Below are 6649 nucleotides of genomic sequence, written 5' to 3' on the forward strand. Positions count from 1 at the left end.
GCCAAAATAGTTTTAAAATCTCAACAATTCAAAAATTCAAAACTTTACACTTTAATCTCATTTGTAATGGGTCATCCGTTCTGTGAAGCACCAGTAGCCTTTCCTCCTAATTTATCCCTCATTTTATCTCCTGAATTTATTTATCTAGCTGATTTCTTTTAAATATCACCTGTTACAAGAAAGGTTGTATCATTATATCCACCACCCTCCCTTCCCAACCTGTTCTTGGTAGTATCACAATTCTGGAATTGGTCGTAAATAATTACAGTTTTTACAAATAGTTCTTCTTCCAGATATTTGCTGCTGTTACGCTGCCTGGCAGCTTTCAAGCAGTCCTGATATACATGTTGGGTTACAAAAACAAAAGACAGAGCTTCCATAGGAGTGTTCTGCAGCTTCTAAATGTGCTCAAGCCTGGGCTGAACGGTGCAGAAGGTAACATCTCCCTACCATCTGTGCAAAACTGATTTTGTCAAAGACAGCAGACGTGACTCATCTGCTCATGCTCCTCTATTTGTATGGGTGTGAATGGACACAGAACCTACTTGACACTGGTGAGGCCCCACCTCGAGTACTGTGTCTAGTTTTGGGCCCCTTATCACAGAAAAAGACATTGAGGGGCTGGAGTGAGTCCAGAGAAGGGCAACGGAGCTGGTGAGGGGTCTGGAGCACAAGTCTTGTGAGGAGAGGCTGAGGGAGCTGGGGGTGTTCAGCCTGGAGAAAAGGAGGCTGAGGGGAGGCCTTCTTGCTCTCTCCAACTCCCTGAAAGGAGGGTGTAGCCAGGGGGGGTCGGTCTCTTCTCCCAAGTCCCGGGTGATGGGACAAGAGGAAACGGCCTCAAGTTGCACAAGGGGAGGTTCAGGTTGGAGATTAGGAAAAATTTTTACAGTGAAAGGGTTATGAAGCCTTGGAATGGGCTGAGGCACCATCCCTGGAGGTGTTCAAGAGATGGGTTGACATAGACCTTAGAGACATGGTTTATTGATGTGGGAGGTTTTTTTCTATGGTTTTCTTTTGTGAGGTTTTTTTGTTGTTATTGTGGTTTTTTGGGTTTGGTTTTTTTTTTTTTTTTTTTTTGAGGTTTGGTTTGTGGTTGGGCCGGACTAGATGATCTTAAAGGTGCCTTCCAACCTAGACAATTCTATGATTCAGCGAAGGTTAGCTGGTGCTCAGGAAGGGCAGGCATGGCCTGAAGCTCGCATGCTGCACTTGCTTTTCTGAAGGTCCATGGCATTAAAACCCCCAGGTCATGGTATTTGCTGCCTCTCCCCACATGCTGCTTTAAGGTCATCATCAGCAGAAAACAGAAGTCACAACTCCTTTAGCCAGTAATGATTCCCTCCCTGTGATCTGGCTATCTTGGTAGTAAACTTCTGTGATGGATCTTGATGTGTATCTGTGATCATAGAATGGTCTGGGCCAGAAGGGACCTCCAAAGGTCATCCAGTCCGACCTCCCCACAGTCAGCAGGGACACTCCCAACTAGACCAGGTTGCCCAGGGCCTCGTCGAGCCTCACCTTGAATATCTCCAGGGAAGGGGCCTCAACCACCTCCCTGGGCAACCTGTTCCAATGCTCATAGTAAAGAACTTGTTCCTAATCTCCAATCTAAATCTTCTCTTCTCCAGTTTAAAGCCATTGCCCCTTATTCTGTCACTGCAGGCTCTCCCCATCAAACAGACTGTCCTTATCTCTCCTGTAGACCCCATTCAGGTACTGGAAGGCCACTATGAGGTCTCCCTGGAGCCTCCTCTTCTCCAGGCTGAACAACCCCAGCTCCCTCAGCCTGTCCTCATAGCAGAGGTGCTCCAACACCCTGATCATTTTAGTGGCCCTCTACTTTGCTTATTGTCAGCAACAGACAATTGTTGTGTGTAGCACCACCAGCATCGGGGTGGATGGTGTTGCAGAATATGGCAAAGCACAGTCAATACATCTTCAAAGGCCTTTTTCTATTAACCATCACAAAAAAAAAAATATTTAAAATGTTGAGAAGCAAGAGTCAAAACACTTTGATTCAGAAGTGTGGGGCAACCTTTAGGAACATGCTTAAATACAGGTATATGTTTAAATGCCCTCCTGAACCTGGGCCTAAATATTTGCAGATTGAATCCGAGCTGATTAGTACCAATAACCATGTTAAATTTCTGCTGAGCCCATAAGAAGCTCCTCCTGAATAATGTGGCAAGGGAGTAGCATACACTCACTCCTTATTCAAACACTTACGAATTTTTTTTCTTTTCCAGAACTAATTAACTGGACTGTATCCTAATCATTCCTACTAGTATCATGCAGACATAAGCAAACTATCATATGATTCCCTACCAGCCTGATATATTTCAATTTAGATGTAACTTAATAATTGCAGTACCAATTAGTTGAAATGTAAGTAGGAAAAAAACATTGGACGGAGACATCTTAATTTAAATATAATCCATTAAGTAAAAACTGCTATTCTAATTAGTGATAATATAGCACAATTAGGAAATAAAATTTGATTGGTACATTGGAATTTAAACCTAATTAGTAACTGCTATTCTAATTAGTAAATGCAATACGTTTCGTGCAGTGTTTTGTCAGGGACAAGTGCATGTACAGTAGGGAGGATGGTGAAGAAAGAGGCACAAGGAGAGCTGAGGGGAGTAGTGTGGACCCAACATCAAGCCCAACGTCCCACATCTGAACTAGCCTTGACCTTGCAGCAGGAGAGGTTCAAGCTCACCCGAAAAAACCACTTGACGTGAAGGACAATTCACCACCACCTTCGGGCAAACTCTTCCCCTGGTTAATGAATTCCAGTGCCCGGATAGATTGTTTTGCTTTGACATCTACAGTTTTCTGTTTCCAGATCTGGACCAGCAAATTTTGATAAGCCAGGGAAAGTGACTGTGGAAGTCAGCTGGATAGGAGTGCTCAGTAGTTTGAATTAGGAAGACACAAAGCTGTCCTAGACACAAAGGCACTAAAACTGCCCCAGGTCTGCACACTTATGAAGGGAAGAGAAATTGAATTAAGGAGCCTAAGACCTAGCTGGATCTGCTCCTTCTCAAAAAAGATGTTACAACATTTCTTTTAATGGGGGAAAGCTGGGGGGAGGAAAGCATTGGCTGCTGTTTTTGTAGAACCAACCATAATAATTTCAGCATCTCTCTCCTGATAAAGAGTTCATTTAAACCCCTTCTGTACACATATTTAGCACCATTCTCCCTTGTATTACTTTGCATTTATTGACACTGAATTCTGTCTATTTTATCAACCAGTCACTTCGTTTCTTCAGCACTTCTGAACACAAAGCTGTCCTAGACAAAAAGGCACTAAAACTGCCCCAGGTCTGCACACTTATGAAGGGAAGAGAAATTGAATTAAGGAGCCTAAGACCTAGCTGGATCTGCTCCTTCTCAAAAAAGATGTTACAACATTTCTTTTAATGGGGGAAAGCTGGGGGGAGGAAAGCATTGGCTGCTGTTTTTGTAGAACCAACCATAATAATTTCAGCATCTCTCTCCTGATAAAGAGTTCATTTAAACCCCTTCTGTACACATATTTAGCACCATTCTCCCTTGTATTACTTTGCATTTATTGACACTGAATTCTGTCTATTTTATCAACCAGTCACTTCGTTTCTTCAGCACTTCTGAAGCACTGGCACCTTTAGATTTGTGTTTCTGGAATAACATATAACTACCAGGGAATGTCATTGCTTCCCAATCACCCCTTCCCCCCCCCGCCCAGCCCCCTTTTTTTTTTTTTTATTTTATTAGGGTTTAGCATTTAACTTTGCAGATTTTGGGTATGTCTTTGCACGTGTGCATGTGTATTGAAACAGAGAAAACACGTATTGAAACATCATCTCCATCTTTCCTTAGTGGCTTCTTTTACTACACTGCTTGGCTGCAATATTTTTTTTTCTCTAATGGGTAATACACTTTTACTCTGAACTTCTACTTGAAGCATTTATGCTATAATCCAGTAATTTCACCCTTCTGACTGCTCACTTAGGTATGTATTCCCACTTGGTTTGCCTAGATGCCTAAGAGACTAAGCTTTTTCATCCTTCCTCATTCTTTTTTAATTCCCCCTTTTGATATTAAAAATGAAGCAGCATATTTTGTGTTCCTGGATGAAAAAGCGGAGAAGCGAAACACTAGCACGCATCCACTGTGAGCACTGTGCATGTTTCCACTGCTCAGTGTCTTCATAAAAAGGTTACGCAAATATCAATCAGGAATATTATCAGCATGACTTGGTTGGCTTTGAAGCGAGGATAGGGACTAGTTAACCATAAATGGTTCCCTGCAATGCTGTTTTTCGGCAATTTTACAAAATCTATGAGGGTAATAAACAACAGGGAGAAAGAAAAGCCTCTCAAGCTGAGGGCTAAAGCTGGTACAAGAACAAATGTATTTAAGTCAGGAATAAGTTAAGGCTGGCAATTAGAAGATGGTTCATATCTGTCAACGACAGATTTCCAGCCAGAAGAGTAGGTGAGGAAAGCATTAACTAGTTTTAATAGGGATAATTCCTAAGTCTGTGGGAAAGATCACAAGACTCACTTTCTGTGACAGCAAGGACTCAATCTGCTAACTGAAAAATATCTCTCCTAGGTGCATTAGGATGTTTTTGTGCTCTTTTCTGTTGGATTGATTCAAAGAGGCTCCTCCCCTTGGAAAACCCTTTGTGCTTGCTGCCCAACTTGAAAGGTGATTCAAGATCTGATTCCATTTTGGCAGTGACTTTGGCAGCATAATTCACCACTGTGAGGAAAAAAAAAAAAAAGACTGCCTTTTTTTGTATTGAGTCCACCACTCAATAATTTCATTTGGTGTTCGTGATTCCTGAAGTACAGGAACAATTGACTTCCCCCTTTCCACCAAGCTCACATTTCTATAGATTTCCCTCCCAGACACCTCTTTTTCCACATGAAAGAGCCTTAGGCCATTTAATCACCCCTTACAGAAAACCATTCCATGCTACTGATAATCCTTATTGTCTTGCCTTGGATGTTGCCAGGTTCTGCTAGATCATTTTTGAGCTAGACAGACTGGAATTGCACACAGCACTCAAGATGTAAAAGCACCACACATACAAATAGCAGCCTGGGGGTATTTTCTGTTCTCTTCCCCTAATAATTTTTAGCATAATTACTAATAAGGCCTGAGCAGATGTTGAAGCTCCAAGACCTCTTTCCTTACTGGCAGCAGTCACTGTAGAGCCCATAACTACAGGTGTAAAGGTTTGAAGATTTTTTTTCCAATGTTTTCCACATACTTCAAGGATAAAAAACCAACCACAAACAGGCTTTGAGTCACCGCAACTGGGAAAGCATCATCTGCAGCATATACTTCCTTGCCTAATACATACCAAAAGCCACATCCACCCAGTGCTCCAGGTGTCTTATGAACCTGGATTCAGGATATTTCCCTGCTGCCATACACTCTCAGGTTTCCATTTAAGGAAGTCACATAAACATCTGCTTAATACCACTCTCGTTAGCTAAATATTTAAGCACAAAACTACCATTATACACCTAACAAATCCTTTTATCTTCAGCAGGAAGCTTTTGCTTGATTTTAACTATAAACTTCGGCATTTTGCCAAGTGGACATGCCTTCTCAAACAAAGCTTTTATTGAACGAATTAACTAAACAGACACAGATTTCCCAATTCCTGGACTCTCACCTACTGGCAGTGGGTTGTGTGGGTGCATGGTTTAAGAAATTAACCGAGGCTGAAGTTGCCCAGAGTCATATTATGCCAGCAAATACAAATGCTGCCTTTTTTGTCCTATACCTTCTCAAGACCCAAGTCAAACTTCACTAAACAAGAAAGGCAAGGAGGTCTTGAAGACAAAGGCAGTAACAGCCAGCCACAAAGCGTACACATTGCCATTACCAAATTTGAATCAAGATAAAAAAAGCAACAAGCACACACATCAGCCTCTCTTGAAAAATCTTCTCTGACCTTGGTTTAATGCCACAGGAACCCCTTGAGGTGCGCACGCATCAGATTAACCACACTTGAGGTTTTAAAAAAAGTAATTATTGAGCTTTAGATTTTCTCTGATAAGTTGGTATTAAAGCCCAAACACTGCCCTGCAGTTCTGCGTGCCCTTTGGTTGGGAGAAGCAAGCGCCATTTCATCTGACAGTTCACGTTTTACTGGGGAAGAATTTCTTCCTGGTCTTCTTTCACTGCCCAGGACATGGAAAACTGCATCCTGCTTTGGGACTTGCAGTAGTAGAGAGCAGGGAGAGGGTCTATCCTGCAGGATTTCTGAGCACTGGCACCACAGTACAGGGATGAAAGGCGTAGAGAGCACAAAAACCTTAGCAAGAAGAAAGGTGTTGCTGGGACTGCCAGCTTGAGTGGGTCACACAGATATGTATTTGAACAACCATCAACCTGTCTTACCACTTTTACACAGTGCCTTCGTTTCCAAAAAAACACTCCAGACTCTTTTTTTTTTTTACTGTGTATTTTTACAGCCTCTAGTATAATAGGGTTAGAGTCCCTGACCTCAGCTCTTAGGTAGAAATCATGATCCAAAGACCTAATGGTCAACAGGTCACTGCCAAGCTGGTAAAGCTTTTCTACAAACTGCCTGGGAAAGCAGGGACACCAATAAGTAGACGTGAGTGACTTGCTTCAAG

This window comes from Calidris pugnax, unplaced genomic scaffold (genome assembly GCF_001431845.1).
Source record: "Calidris pugnax isolate Ruff unplaced genomic scaffold, ASM143184v1 scaffold16, whole genome shotgun sequence".
Taxonomy (NCBI): domain Eukaryota; kingdom Metazoa; phylum Chordata; class Aves; order Charadriiformes; family Scolopacidae; genus Calidris; species Calidris pugnax.